We start from the raw sequence: 16,733 nt of genomic DNA, 5'->3' as shown, positions 1-16,733 counted from the left end.
CACACCGGAGCAAACATTGCAGACCTCCTGCAAACTGCAGCACAAGAATGTAACAGACAACGTGTAGTGTGAAATAAGCCTTGGCTGATTGAAAGTGTGATGAAAATGTATTAATCAACATGCACGCATCCACATATCTAGTCATGTACTGAATATATGTTTAAACCAATGCACTCATCCACATATGAATTGTCTTTAAAAAATAGAGTAGGTTTAGGCTCGAACATATTGGAGGGACAAGTCAGACCATGACTGTGCATGTCCAGAATTGCCCAAGACATTACACCATTATGAAGTCATATCCAGACATACATGGGCATTACACCATTATGTTCTGACTCATGTGGGAAAGATTAAGAAAAAGAGGTGGAGACTCATTAGAATCTCCACAAGCATAAAAGGAAGAGCGGAGAGAGTGAGTCTAAAGTCTGGTCCCGGAGCCTGACTCACAAGTTGTATGTACGAACACATTCTCCAGTGACTCCTTGAATGCTACCTTATACATTTTACGTGAAGAAGCCGAGCTTTAAACAAAGGTGTTGGGGGCGAGGTCCGGAGTCATCTGAAGTCACCCGACTTCAGACATCTTTGTTTTTACTCCGTCAAACTTTTCTAGCATGGGTGTTGCCATTCAGTTAGCAGAATACCTGCATTTGAAGTGTTTCACTCACGTGCTTAATCTGTCCTCTCAGAGGGCGTTAAATCTGCCAACAGTTTGTCAGGTGTATGCAGCATTTCTGACAGGTTTTTTGATGGCGTCAGTCTGTCTGCTTTGCATCACTTTATGCTGCAATAAAAAAGATTGAAAAATGTATCTTGTGAAGTTCAACTAATGTAGACAATGTTTTCCTTTGGGAAAATAATTTGCAGCCGGAAATAAGGTAATAAAATCACAAAATATCGCAATATATGTTGAATCGCAAAACTCAGCATGTGGAAATATCTCATAATATCGTATTGTGATAATGTCTTATCCTGGGTCCTCTGGTGATTCCCACCCCTATTGGCACACTGCACCTTGTGGAATTCTGGGACTTGTAGTTTTTGAATGATTAGCAGCATGAGGGCACTTAATTTAAGTTTTTTCATCAATTACTCACAAACTGAGCTCCTAAATGATTTTTCAGCAGGGGGTAGACGATAAACCATAATGGTTGATTATGAGGAGATAATCACGAAAAGTTGTTCTTGTAGCATTAACTGTAAAAATTACAAAAGTATTAGGTGAAAAAGATCTCAAGACTGAACCCACCCAATTAGCTCAGTGTGCAGCATTACCTATCACTTTTTGGTAATCTGGTCTCAAAAAAAAAAATCATTGTATAGTATGTCATTAAAACGTCATAGTTTAAAGGCTGTAAAAAATTGTCACAGTATAGTGCATCATATTTATGTCATATAGAGTCATCCTGTATGTCATAAACTAGAATTGCCGCCCTGCAGTTGTATGCCTACATGCACCAGTCAAGTTTCTCTTACAGTTTACATCCATGTCTGTAAAAATCATGGATACGCTGTGAGACAGACTAGGTCACAGTGACCTTGACCTTTGATCCATAACCACTAAATTGTAATTAGTATATACTTGAGAATGTTTGTGCTAAATTTGAGGAAATCCCCTAATGGTGTTCTTGAAATATCGCGTTCACAAGAATGAAACAGACATGGTCACAGTTAGGGTTGGGATCCAGATCCGGTTCTTTTTTGAAACCGGGTCCAAAGTTCCAGTTCTGGAACCGGTTCCATCACATTTGGCGTAACGGTTCCTGCAAACGGTTCCTAGATTGTTAAAAAACAAAACAAACAAAAAAAACCCGTCACGTGCATTTCCATTAGAGTGCGGCACGGGCCGCATATTTCTGTCCAATCCCGACCGAGCCCGACATTATCTGATCACTAAAGCACTGAGTTTGTGTAACACAGTTGTCATGGTTACAGGCTATTTAACAGGCCGGGCGTGCGCCGGGTGCTCAGCGGAGAGGGAGACCTTCGTGTTTGAGATGGGAGTGGGCGGCGGGAGGTCCGCTTCCAGCGAGGGGAGCGGTAGAAACAAACAGCCAATGTGTGTGTGTGTGTGTGTGTGTGTTTTGTTCAGGTGTTGTCACGTAAATAACAGAGCCCAAGCATGAATGCATATAAGTATTTTTTATTACATTGCTGTGGTTAATTTGAGGTAACAGTGTTACTGTAGAAATCAGAGAATCACTTTTTGTTGTTATATATTCTCAGGGAGATGATACAAGCTCTAAATCTGAAATACACACCACACACAAATGTGTATTTTCATCTAACTGTACTCTGCAACAGTTAGAATAAAGTTTTTGTATTTGTATGATTGCATTTGTGTTTATTATATATTTGTTTAAGTATAGCAAGTATAATGAATATAATGTAGGAATCGGTAAGAGGAATCGGACCGTTAAGAAGGAATCGGTAAGGAATCGGACCGTTAAAATCCTAACGAGTCCCAACCCTAGTCACAGTGACCTTGACCTTTGAACTATGACTATCAAAAACTAATCAGTCTATCATTGAGTCAAAGTGGACATTTGTTCCAAATTTCATGAGATTCTCTTGAGGCTATCTTTTGGATCTCTTTGGATATCATATCAAGCATGGGACAGTCAGACATCCTGACAACATAATGCCTCTGGCCACAGCTATTGCCGGTGCGGAGGCATAAAAAATGTGTTCCTGTCAAATACGGCGGCGCATTATAACGGCTTACCGGCGAAGAAGTCCGGCTCCAGGTGAATAACTTGTTGTCATGACTGCCCAAAAGTACCTGAATAGCTGAGCCATGGCGGCACACAGTATGTGGCCTATCAAAGGAGAAACTACAGGGACTGTTCATTACTTATGAAGGGACATGTCAGGGGAGGAGGGTGGCTGGTAGATTTTTATTTCATTTATTCATTTATTTATTTATTTTGACCTCCCCTGTGTTAATCACTTATTGATGCTGTTTTTGAAGATGAGTAAGTTAATAAGTAATTTATTCCATTGAAATATCATTGATGTATTATAGAAAAGTGATTTATCTTTTTATAAATGACAAAAGGCACATCTGCCTCATTTTCGCTGTGGTATCCCGATACTACTCAGAACCATGATACTTTCACTGGTATTGTACCGTGGGTCCCAGTTGAGGGATGTCTCTCACTCTCACCCGCCCCCCCGACTGCTGAAAAAAATCCTAGAGGAAACACTGCTTTCTGTACATTTTGTATACAAATTCATTAAATAATTTTGCTTGTAAATGTCTATTTGCATCATGTTTATTACGGAAAACACATTATTTGATCAATTTACATTGTGCCCCCAAAGTTCTTTGTGCGCTCCTCACTTTTTCAACTTAGGAGCACATGTGCTCCTTGGGAAAAAAGTTAGCGTCAAGCCCTGATTAATAAAATTGATTGAACTGATTGAAAGTTAGCTATTTCTATTAGGTCAGTCTCCCGTGAGGCGTTGTTGAGATGTCTTGTTCATGAGAATGACACAGATGGAAGGTCAAAGTGACCTTGAAATTTGACCACCCAAATCCAATCAGTTCATTGTTTGAGTCTCAGTGAACAAATTGTGCCAAATTTGAAGAACTTCCTTCGCAGTGTTCTTGAGATATCACATTCACAAAAATGAGAATGAAAAAGTCACAGTGGTCTTGACTTTTGACTACCAAAATCTAGTCAGTTTATCATTGAGTCCAAGTGAACATTTGTGCCAAATTTGAAGAAATCCCTTCAAGGTATTTTTAAGATATCGCTTTCACAAGAATGAGACAGATGAGGTCACATAGACTTGTCCTTTGACCTATGAACACGAAGATCTAACGATTTCATCATTAAGTCTAAGTGAACGTTTGTGCCATATTGGAAGAAATTCCCTCAAGGTTTTATTGAGATATCAAGTTCACAAGAATGAAACAGATGAGGTCACAGCGACTCTGACTTTATACCTTTGACCACCTAAATCTAATCAGTTCATCACTGAATCCAAGTGAATGTTCGTGCAAAATTTAAAGAAATTCCTTTAAGGTGGTCTTGAGATATCGCGTTCACAGGAATGAGATAGATGCAAGGTCACAGCAACCTTGACTTTTGAATCATGACCACCAATATCTAATCAGTTCATCATTGAGTCCACATCAATCTTTGTGCCAAATTTTAAGAAATTCCCTCAAGGTGTTCTTGAGATCATGTTCACAAGAATGAGACAGACATGGTCACAATGACCTCTGACCTATGACCACCAAAATCAAATCAGTTTATCGTTAAGCCAAAGTGGTCATTTGTGCCAAATCTGAAGACATTCCCTTGTTGTGTTCTTGAGATATCCTGTTCACAATGATGGGATGTACCTACATACAAAGAACCTGAAAACACAATGCCTCTGGCCTCGGCTAACACTGGCGCAGAACCATAAAAATGTTTCTATAATTCCAAAAATCCTAAACATCATCATAAACTGAGATAACAAAGGATTTCAGACTATGGAAGTTTTTGCAATTTTATAAACCAGTGTTAAGTACATGAAGGTGGTGGATAGTTTATCGTTTGCTACTAGCTGCTACCTCTCACTGGAATATGTGCCATGTTAGCGAGCTAGAAGCACTGCAACAAATTACCATAAAACATTATCTAACTAATTTCCGACAAGTTCCTTTATTTCTAAATAGTGAAATTCAGTATAATTTATTATCATTGCATTGTGGCAACGTGTTTTCTACCTCCATGCTGAGCACACATCCTGGAATGTTTGTAAAAAGGAAACCTGTTTTTTAAGTCAGATCAAAGCAGGAAGTAGCCTAGCAAAAGAGGCTGTGTCAGAGGCTCACTGACGAACTAGACTACAGTTCACAAGGTAACAATGTACACGCTGGCCAGCAAGGAACATGAAAGCACTAGTCTGTCACATGGCTCTCAAAGCTACTTTCATTTTTCTCTGAGCTTAACGACCATTTTACTGACACGATAGTATCTTATTTCATTTAATAAAGGGTTACTGAAGAGGGAGAAGCTCCTATCCAGCTAGCTATCTTGCTTTCTGTAAGTTTAACAAGATAACCTCATCCATTTTTTTATTCTCTGGCTCTCCATTGTCTCAAAGGTCTCCAAGATTACAGGTCAAAAAAACTGACAACACTTCCTAACATCAAACAGAACTGTCAACTCATTACACATCTGAAACTCACACTGTTTTAAGTTGACGTTGATGTGCAGCCATGTGTAAACAACAGACTGCGGGCAGTATCACCATATTCCAGGGTATTTAGAAATCTGGACAGTTTGATTGTAATACCATAAAAATACAGACGCTAATCTTTTCTATTAACCTCATGCTGGAGGGTCTGTATTGAGGATGTTTTGTATGTAGCACACATCAGGTGCCACCTGAGGTCAGTCTGGTGCAACAGGCAGTAGAGCTGACTGCCAGAGGTGGGGATAACATTACAGGACCAACAGTAAACAGGCAGTCTGCAGCAGTGGATAAAGAGCAGAGACACCACAAGGAAAAATAGCTTATTTCTAAATCTAACTCGTGAATTTAAAGGTTTATCTTAACCAAACCAGAGTTGGTGATTGTTGGGACAGTGGACTAACTAAATGACTAATGAGACCAACCAAGACGTTTTGGTGAGTTTCATTTTGATTGAGGTGTGTTGTATAAAGACGTAACAAGGCAAATAAGCTGGTCTCAAATTGGTCACATAGAGAAACTTGAAATCAGAAGGTGTACAGCTGTATTCTCTCTTAAGGAAAATAAGTGCAAGAAAATTCCCTTTTGTGACATTTTGTGAGTGCTTGCAGCACAAAGCAAGGTTTAGTGTCATAAATCATACAGCCTGGTGACATTCCAGGAGGGTAATAGATACCATCGAAGTCTACAACATACTGGTTTTGCCGGGGTTATAATAGCAGAGTGGATTAAGTAAAAAACAAACAACTATGTTGAGCAATACTGAGATGATAAGCTTAAGTCTGGGAAAAATAATATTTGATTTTTCAAATCGCAGTGTTAGAAAACAGGCCTACTTGGGCTTAACTACAAAGCATTGAATAGTTGGACCATTTACACTGTTAAAACACTGTTTTCATGTCCAGAAATTTTTAGCGGGATTGAAATCATGGCTTGATGACACACGCCATCCTTGGCATAAAACCTACCCCACTATATCCCTTTGATCCCCTGAGTGGCAGCTTAGCTACGTGTGACATGCTTTCATAGCCGTTAAGTCGTTAGCTGTTTCAGTGTAATAGCTACATTAAACAACTCTGTTAAATGCCGCAGTCATAAACGCACACAAAATAGCCATCACAAATGTATCTGTCAATCTTTAAGCCTGATTCAGCTACCCAGCCCAGCAGTTACCACTCACTGCTGTGGGTGTGTGCTTTGTGCTAACGTTAGCTGCTGTTAGCTCCTGGAGGAGTGTCTGTCGCTGTGCAGCAGTTTGTTCTTTGGCTTCAGCAGACACGCCCCCAGTGTCTCAGAGCAAATCCTGCTAGATTTTTCATGATTTTAAAACCTGATTTTATATGTTTGGCAATTTTCCTAAATTATTCACATTTGTTTGGGTCATTCATAATACATTTTTTTGAGATGTGACAAACTCAAGACATGTATTTTTGCTCTACCCAGACTTTAAATTTGGAATAGCCTTCACAACAGCATCTATGTTGTCTATGGCGGTCGGAGAGCTGTTGAAATGAGCCCTAAAACGCGGAAATTAGTTAGCATCTCTGCACTTCTGGCCCCCTCGTGTCGAAGCCAAAGATTTTTGGCTTGGTTTTTGTTGAGGCTAGCTGCCTGGAATAAGGTGTGTGGTTTACAAAACCTTTAAAGACTTTCACGTTTCATTCTACAACAATAAATATGTCAGTATACACCCAACTTGTGATATTTAAAGCTTTAAGGTGTCTTAATAAAGGTGGCTGCTAACAATGTGGCTAAATGAAACTACAAAACGTAATCACACCAAATGTGGCTAAGCAGCCTTATAGACCCTTTTAGGGACGCCACAATGACGTCAGTTTGTTAGCTGGAGGCAAAACACGCCTCTTCACCACAGGGCTGTAGGCTACATAGAAGTCTTAAAATGTTGTCTCGTGTTATTGGGAGCCACAAAAGAAGGAGTCACAGCTCAAAACTGAAATTTTATCACATAACAGCCCCCACTGCCCGTCAACAAAAACATCATCATCATCTTCCTCCATTGTCTAAAACAAGCCAACAAAACTTGTTAGCTGGCGCTAAATGATATCTGGGGAGAATAGTTTTGTCTCCAGCTAAACCCCGCCCACCAAAAGAAGTCATACTGTTTACTAACAGTAAAAGGGTCCATAAGTCATGCTAATGTAGTGTAGTTTTACATCCTAATGTTAGCTTTTAACTTCTGACTATTGCATCTACATTTTAACAAACATAAAAGTGGTTTTCATTTGTTAAGAATATCTTGGTGATCAAAACGTATCGTAAACTTGTGTTTGCTACTGAGCTTATTTTGGGTAATAATACTAAATCGAATGGAAAAATAACTTTTTTTTTTGTTGTTGATGAGGGAACCAGGGCGAGGCTAACTTCCGTGTCGGCCTTCAGAAAACGTAATCCCTGTATCACACTATTGTTGATATTTCTCAGTCCACAACTAAACAACATTTTACAACAGCTAGACAACTGCACCAGTATCGCCCATGTCATTAATTGGCTAATCGTTAATCCCGCAGTAGCAATCATTGAATCAATTGCCAGACGATTCAGCCAATTTGATGGAATGGGTGGATTTAGAGGTCTGGACTCCGGCAAGGAAACTAACAACATAAACAGGATGTGTTTACTTGTAAAGAACAAAGAAACCTTAACTGGTGTCACTATATTTTTAAAAACTAACATCAGAACCACTAGAAAAGAGGAAAAAACAACAGACTAGCTAATAGAGATTAGGCTACAAAACGTGCGTAAACCTACGTCGTTGTGTAGCTCTGGAGCGCCCCCTTTACGAACGCGCCAAAGACAGTATAATTTGTGTAACACAGCTCTCCAAAACACTCAAACTGTGGCCGCATGTACATCCATGTAACCGCTGCACAGATCATTTACAACTTTCAGTGGCTTGATGAAAAACGTCGCCATTTTTCACACGGACTTGTGAACTGCCAGCGACAAGCCTTGCTCGCCAAACACTCTCCCAGCAATCTTTCCTCTGTCTGAGCAGCTAGTTGTGGAGGCTCCCTCAGCCCCTCCGGCCGGCCTGGCCCTCAGCTCCGCCGACATTATCCGACGTGTTTGCTGAGTCGGAAACGTGAAAGTTACCGACGCGAATGAAAATGCCCAGCAAAAAAGAGGAATTACCTTTTAACGGCGCTGTTTCGGCATCCTCCGGTCGCCGCTGTGCCGACGCTCCACGGTAAAATGGCTGCAACAACAGCGGTGTGGATGACAGACCAGGGAAGAGAGGCGGAGGCAGCCGGGGAGAGAGGAGAGGGGGCGGGCTCTGTTAACCCCGCCGAGGGGTGGGGGTGGGGAACGGGCAAAAGTGACTGAGAAATAATTTTAGGTTCAACCGAGATAAGTCTTCTCTGAAACAAAATCCAAAATAAAGTCTAAAGAGTAATAACAACATATGTCCTCATTTCATGCTGCTTCAGTTATTTGGAGGTAAACATGGCCTCCCTCAAAGACTCGTGAGTCGTGACGTCACGGCGGGGCGGGGCTTGCCTATTTTTGTGTTTGTGACTAAAATTCTTTGCATCAGCAACAACCAGCCATCCCAATGACCTAAAATGTAAACAGTGCTACAATGTAATTCACATTTCACAGTGCTGTACTGTAATTTTGAGGTACTTGCTCTTGGACTGTTTCCATTTTATTCTACTTCATGCTTACACTCCAAAACATGTCAGTAAAGACTTTTTGCTTCACTGTTTTTTCACCAACATTAGCTACAAGTTATTTAAATGATAAATACACAATATAAATCAACTAATTAATTATGGTATTATAGACCACTTTTGAGTGGACATCACTCACGTCACAGCAGTTGCGTGTGCATACTGGTGGCAGAAAAACAGTGGACATCTGAGAGAAACAATTGATATACTCTGAATAAAAATGTCTTCTTGTGACATTGGATATCAGAACAGGAATACAGATTAAGATAACCTTCATTTTTATAGAAACCGGTGCAGGGGACGCCATAGTAGAAAAAGTTTTGCCTCCAACTAATTAAGATCTTGATATTTAGGATATAATCGCTGCTAGACACTCCACAGAGGAGTGTGTGTTCAGTTTACACTAACAGAATTACTGTAATGGTGAAAGATAATCCATCATCATAAGAATTTGTAAAAACTCACGTTTGTCAAGCATGGATTTGGCATATTGTCTCTGGTTTAAACTTGTGGAGATGTCCCCATATAATTTAATATGGAAGTAACAGACAGCTTTTTAACTAGCTAGCTAATGTGATCTGCTTATTCACTCTTTGATCATAACAAAACAGAGTAACTTTCACTACTGCTCACTTTAGAAAGGACACCACAAGAAAACATGGTCTTTGTTTAGATTAATAAATGGACAATGGATCATCATTTATTTCTAGGTGTCAGCGGTCAGCCGTAGGTAGCACGCCAGCTAGGTTAGATACATCGCCATTCTTGGAACCCATCGGCTGTGTTTGGCATCTGACTTCCAGCACACAGCGATACAGCCTCTGGGGGCAGACTCCCGATTTTTTGGCATTCCAGTTGATTTGGGCGGAGGAGGCGAATTTCCGTTTCCAACTTCCATTTATATATAAGTAAATATGCTGAACCATTGCGATGGATTCAGAGTTTGCAGTGATGCCAATTATGTTCCGCCTCATTAGTTCACCGCATGGACCGTTTAACCTGGCAAAAACTGCAGCCGGCTCAAACGTGATTGGTCAATATCACGCGGACTACAGACAGCCTACAACCGGAAACCAGGGCTCTTCCGCTCTTCTTCCGGAGGCAAGATCTCCGGGGTTTGCCTACAGATTCTACATTCACTGAATGTAGAGTCTGTATATAGAGACTAATACATCGCTAATGTTAGCAAGCCTTACACTTTCCCTGCCTGGGTGCAGCTTAACCGATCTAAAAGCAAATTATAGGCTATAAATTAACATTAACAAAGAACACGTTTTCTTGTGGTGGTCTTTCTAAAGTGAGCAAGGGGTGAAAGTTAATGTACTTTGTTATCATCAAGGTGTTAATAAGCAGACAGCATTAGCTAGCTAGCACGCTAGCACCTTAATATGTTGTACTGCCACATTAAATTATATTATATGAGGACGTCTTCACAACTATTTATCAAGGACAATATGCCAAATCCATGCTTGACAAAAGTGAGATTTTACAATACTTATGATGATTTATCTTTAATAACGTAAATAATTAAGTAATTCAAATAAGCCAAACACACTCCTCTAGTGGGCATTGAGCAGCAGTGATTAGCCTAAATATTGAGATTCTAATTAACTGGAGACGAAAATTCTTTCTATCACACATAGATCATAAACTCATCAATCAGATAAGAAATATAAATGTTATAGTGCTTTCTACGTTTTATTTGGTGCTCACACCAGCACCACTACTGTCCCTTTCTGCCATCAGTTCGGCTCTGCCCACAAAATACATCATCACTGTTACAAACACAAAAAGGGTCTATAGGCTAAAGGTCCTGTGTGTAGGATTTAGTGGCATCGTACGATGAGGTTACAGAACTGAAACTTCTCTCCTATGCCAAGTGTGTACATGAATACAGTGGCCAACATGAAAAATGCAAATTGCCCTATCTTGATTCAGTGTTTGATATGTCCTTCCTGGGCTACTGTAGAACAACATGGCGGACTCCATGGAAGAGGACCCATTCCATATGTAGATATAAATGGCTCATTCTAAGGTAATTTAAACAAAACAATTCTTATTTTCAGGTGATTACTAATGAAACAAAATTATCCTAAGCCCCGCCCCTTTGTCACGGTCTGTCAGGTAGTCAGAGGGAGCATGGAGCCCACACTGTTACCAACTGCACTCCCTAAAGACATACTTTCAAATTTTTGGAAAACAAAATAGTGATTCCAGAGAGAAGCAGACAGAGGGGTCTACAGTATGTTTGAAGGATATATCAAGGATGAATATCCAGGATGTCAAACTGACTCAGCAGCAACAACAGGTTAAAAAGACAAAAATAGTTAAAAGCTAAAGCCGAACTATAGGCTACAGATCACAGTGTAAAAGTGAACCACCACATCACTGCTGATCACCACACAAGACAATGAATATAAAGGGAAACTGGTGATTAATGGTGTTTGGCTTCACCCCCGTGTCACTGCCAACACCCAGACCTCCGCTGCCAGAGAGGCAGGGATCTCCAAGGGAAGTCAAACAATGTTCACCCGCGTACAATGCGATGACACACAGCTGGTTGAATATCAGCAAAGTTTCCCTGCTTCCCTTCACTGGTTCCTGTACAGCAGGGTTGGTCTTTTTTTCACTGTTATAATCATTAAAAAGCAAAAGCAGCATGTATATACATTCAGTAGGCTATATCTTCAGTAGCTAGCTAGCTAACCCTACACTTTTCAGGGTTTGGTTTTAGCTTCAGACCAGGGAAGAAACGTATATCTTCAACCAACCTCTCCAGGTAACGAGTGTCATTAATACACAACGTGCCCCAGGCACAACATTTAGCACCAAATCCAAAAAAAATCAGCCTGAAAATGAAGGAAATCTGAAACAATTGCATTGGAGTCAATGGAGCACAGCTGTGTTGTTGTCAGACCCTGTTCTGAGCCGTCCCGATGCTACATCATGATTGGCGTCCTGTCTGGGTTGGTAGACCCCGACTCCTATTAATCTTGTGCCTGTTCTTGTGCTGCCACAGTCCTGGTAGGATTTCTTGATGTTGGCCACCTAATAAAAAATAAAAAATATATATATAAAAAAAAAATTTTTTTTTGATGAATTGAAGCAAGAGGGGTGGGAATAATTTACCCTTCCCATTTAGTGAAGGGTCAATTATAAATTTCTGCCAAGAAAATCAAATTAGCTCCACCTTTACCAGCTGCAATATTAAAGTCATGTACACATTTATACAACAATTATATTCCTGTCGTATTGTAACAGAGTATGCTTCACTGTTAATGTTGCTGCTTATGCCCACCAAAGTGGAACACCAGGCGCTCCTCAGGAAATGCCCAGCTGAGAGCATTTCAGAGCTCTTTGAAAGCACAGCATTTTTTCAGCTGAGACGCTTTGGTTGCACCTGGTTGCTATGATACAGAAAAAAAGTAAAAATGTCAGCTCTGGATGTAGCTAAGGGAGGGCGAGAGGAAGGACCCGCCGGCCTATGTGGGTACATGAGAGGAAACATATATAGTATATTAACATATGTCTCTTCCATTGTTTTTGCTCAGCACTTGTATATTTAAGACATACAATGGTCTTAGTGGTATTAGTCCGTTCTCCACTGTGATTGGACAGCTGGGTAAAAAATATTGACTGTTTAAATAATGGACGTAGCTACCATGATTTCACCCGTCGGTTCATGGACAGACATTTTGAAGCCTTAAGTTTGGCATTTGGCCATTTCCATCTTGTTTTTTGCAGCCAGAAGTGACCATATTTGGACAAGAAGTTGGAGCTGTTACGGGGTGAGGAGTGGATCTGACTCATAGACTGCAGCAAGGCTTTGCAGGCAGCCTGTCATTCAAGGGGCCCACCCTTAAAAATGCATAACTTCAAACCTTGTTAAAATGTAAATGGGTGAATTAAATAAAAATTCAGCCCCTGTATAGTTGTCATTAATGTTGAAATTAGCTATAGAGACCAAAATGTTTTTGTACCGGGCTGTAAACATGTTTATTTATGCTGTGAAGTTGGGCATTTTAACTTGGGGTCTATGGGGATTTACTCTGTTTTGGAGCCAGCCTCAAGTGGCCATTCGATCAACAACCGTTTTTGGCCCTTTTCCATGGGCTTCATTTTTCAGCGTCAGAGGCTGGCTAACTTCTGGTTTATCCCTTCACTAACTTGAATGGGGATTAATTGATTCAATTGCACAGCTCTTCTGGATTTTCTAAATGTTATCAGATCAATAAAGTGAGTCATTTCACAGCAGCTGTTACGCTCAGAAAAACAACACGTAAGTCTATAGGACAACATTTTTTGGGCCCCACAGCATCACATGACAGAATGGGAAGTTGTAATTTCATGGCTTGGCCACTATGTGAGAGGGGTCTCACTTCATTACAAAAAACACCCACTCCACATCTTGTCATGTCTGCAGCCACAGCTAGACCTACTTGCACTATGTCTAAATGGCTAAGCACCAAGCCAAGCACCTTACCTGGGAGCTTGGAGTAGAGACTGTGAAGCCTGTCTGTCATCTCAGCTACCTATGACAGTGAGCCGCAGAAGATAGTACACCTGTAGATGCCTTTTACTGAATATGCACAAGTACTTTTTTAATATTATGTGATATAACGCCTTTTTACTGTATTTTTGTTTTATGTACTGTATGTGATTGTATGTCTATTTGGACATTGGAGTCTGCAATAAAGTTTGATTGATTGATTGATTGTAGTTGGCTGAGCGCTAAAGGGCTGGAGGGGTTGTGTAGTGTAAGAATGAATCCTTAATCAGGTAAAGGTGTTATACTGCATAAGTTGATTAAGAGTAAAAGTTCATATAACAATGTTTTATGTATAAGTTCCTAGAAAACTGTTTGTTATGCATCCATGTGCGGCAAAAACACCTTTATACAAGCCTATGTATTCATAACACAAGGTTGTGTATCCACATACTGAGAGTGCGCACATATACCACACCATGTACTGTCTAACAACAACACACACACACATTTTAACGTTTGTATTGCATGACACACTCTAAAGTTCACATTGCATGAAGGCACAAGGGATTTTTGTAGAGAAAGATACCAGGTTTCATATGTTTTTAAAAAATAAAGTGAAACCAGGTTCAAACCTAATAGTGGGAGAGTTTGGGGATTTCCAGGCCAAGGGATTACACCATTAGGTCATGTTTGGACAAGGGCCCAAGGGGCCTGCCACCAATAGATTCGAACTCAGACAAAAAGGGCTAAAAAGAAAAAGACCTGCCACCTATAGGTTTGAACGCGGGTAGGAAGGACTAAAGGAAAAGGGTGGAGATTCTCTCGAATCTTCACCAGCATAAAAGGGAGAGCACAGAAAGTGAAATTTCAGTCTTGCTCCGGAGCCTGACTCATGAGTTGTATGTGTTGAAGCTTGTGAACACATTAAACTGGATTGCACCAGATTCTATTGGTCTCTAGTGTCTCTCTGAATACCAGCCAGTCGAACCTAAGATACTAAACTGACACAGAGTGGACTATTTGAAGAGAAGAAGAGGATGAGGTCGGGAGCCTTCTGGCCCGATTCCAGGCACCGATTTTCGCTTCTTCAGTTGCTGGAGGCTAGCAAGCGGCTTGTACAGAGATTATAGCCTTTTCATGCTATTACAGCTGTGTTCTTTGAGTTAGCCCCTAATTGCTATCTGCTGTTTTTAAAATCTCTTGTGGTGGGTTGCACACATAATACGTTTTTAAAACTTCACACCTGTCCTGCCCATGGTCCTGTCCTGCTGCCTGTCCTGTTTATAGCCTGTGTCTAGGTCACAAATAAAGTTCCAGCAAAAACTTACGTCTCACCATCTGATTACTGAGGGACATTACATGGCGTCAGAAGTAAAAAAAAAATACATCACCATAAGGCTTTCTACGCTGCCTGCTATCTTGTCCACAACAAAATAACAGAGGGCAGCTGTGACCATTCCACGGTGACTATTTGCTGCTGGTTGATTATTTGAAATTCAGGCTAAAGACAATGGTTGCAGAGGTTAGCTTTGGTTGTTCTGCCCACCCTGAAAAATGAACATGCACCCTGTGAGGAGGACGCAGTGGTTAAGATCACAGCTGTTGGGCTACCCTCAATGTAGACTCACAAGTCAGTCTTTAGACGCTTTGCTTAACTAAAGACTGATGACTTTCTCCCTGATTTTGTGTTTAGATGGACGGATACAATTTCAGAGTTTAAAAAAACTCCCTGCGTTGCAGAATCAATAGTAAATCTGCAGGGCGGTCCTTCGGAGGCTTGCTAAATTCTTGTGCTCGTATACATAGTCCCACTAGAAACACGTGTAGCGGTACAAAATGGCTCAGCCGCGCTCGCAGAAAACTCCATCAAAGTTAGTGGATGTGAGTCGCGTTTGTGGCGACACATTCTCGCCAAATAAAAGAAACAAACATAATCTTTTACAAGGCCATGACTCATCCATCTGGCCGGACTATAGAGGGAATCACCCTGTTGTTTACAAATACTTCCGGGTAGAAAACCAGCAGAGCTTTTATCTCTCTCTCTCTAAATATATATATATATATCACATTTTTCACATCACTATATCACCGTTTAGACTAATCCGATGTTTGTAAAGTCTATAAACACGACTGAACAAACATTACTATTTCTTAGCTGTTAGCGGTGTCTGTAATAGGTAATAACTCATTAAACGGTCCGTGAAAAAAATATTTTTTCCAGCGGATATCTTGGTTACAACATGACTGAGCTAGCAAAGCAGTTTTGTGTTGCTGTGTGTGGTATTTATTCAGTTTTGGGAAATCACGATGTCTAGAAAGCATCAATGGCTGCAGCTGACAGGGACAGCTAACACTAGCAGCAAAGCTAACAACAGGACGTCATCTGTTAAAAGCCTCCCGTTGTCGGATACGACATGAAACTACTCCAGTTAGCTCAATCATGTTGTAACTAAGACATCCGCTGGAAAAAATATTTTCTTCACGTATGAGCACACATTTGATAAAACGGAGTTTCATCTCTCGGCATCCATTTTCAAGCTCTCCGTGTGTTTGTTTCCTTGCGGACGAGAAAAGGGGGAGCACACATTTCCGAGAAGGCGTGTCCTTTTCAAAAATGCAAGAGGTGTTGCTTTGTTGCTGGCCGTTTTCGCCGGTGTGTTAAACATACTTTAGAAAGGAGTGTCCCCAGACTATCAGAAGGCGGAGATCTCTGATTGTCTGGTGGAGAGACTACCCCCAGTGGAGACTTCCAGGTAAGATGGTGAGGCTGGCTGGGAGGCATTTCTTCAGTTTAGTTTGAACTGTTAGTCCAGGCCTGCAAATGGTCCACTCACGATAAAGCCCTCCAGCTAGCCTGCTGCTGCCAAACCCTGATGATAAGAGTGACTAATGCTTAAGTGGGACTGTTGAAGAGGAGGGTTGGACAATACTCAGCAGCTAGCCTGCTCTGCTCTGAGCTGTGCAGCCAACAGCAATAACCTAAGGAACCACTGAGAGATCTTGCCAACAACATCAAGGGACTATTTTACTGCACCTACGCTCACATGCACCCCGCCATGCAGGGTCAATTACCTCAAGACCATTTTCTGCAGGCGCTGTTCCCAACCAACATGCATCTCTCCAAGAGGCTTTGGAGCTGGCTTCAGAGAGAGATGCTGTGTGCTGGACCCCTGGGGGCTGCACTGTACAATTCACCAAAGGTGAGGGCTGCAAGTGGGACAGAGTTAGATACAGCAACACCTGCCTGTGCAGAGAAACTGACATAATTGGTAAAGGCCATCATGCTGCAGGAGGAGCAGCACTCCAGGTAATGCCCATTGGTCTTCCAGGGGTATCGACAGCCTGGCCTCCTGGTC

General features: G+C 41.1%; 1 protein-coding gene across 2 annotated transcripts in view; it reads right to left on the bottom strand.

The window, feature by feature from the left end:
• The window catches only part of ccdc71 (coiled-coil domain containing 71), a 78,807-nt gene extending 69,788 nt beyond the window's left edge, over window positions 1–9,019 (bottom strand). The window contains exon 1 of one of the 2 annotated variants that reach the window (XR_007450504.1): window positions 8,350–9,019. The gene's annotated coding sequence lies outside the window, so the exon portion shown is untranslated. The remainder of the gene's footprint in view (window positions 1–8,349) is intronic. The other variant, XM_049591083.1, reaches the window with a different exon arrangement.
• Window positions 9,020–16,733: the final 7,714 nt, after the last annotated feature.

Source organism: Epinephelus fuscoguttatus, linkage group LG1, assembly GCF_011397635.1.
Source record: "Epinephelus fuscoguttatus linkage group LG1, E.fuscoguttatus.final_Chr_v1".
Classification (NCBI taxonomy): domain Eukaryota; kingdom Metazoa; phylum Chordata; class Actinopteri; order Perciformes; family Serranidae; genus Epinephelus; species Epinephelus fuscoguttatus.
The sequence above is the reverse complement of the archived record's forward strand: the minus strand, read 5'-3'. Positions and strand labels throughout refer to the sequence as shown.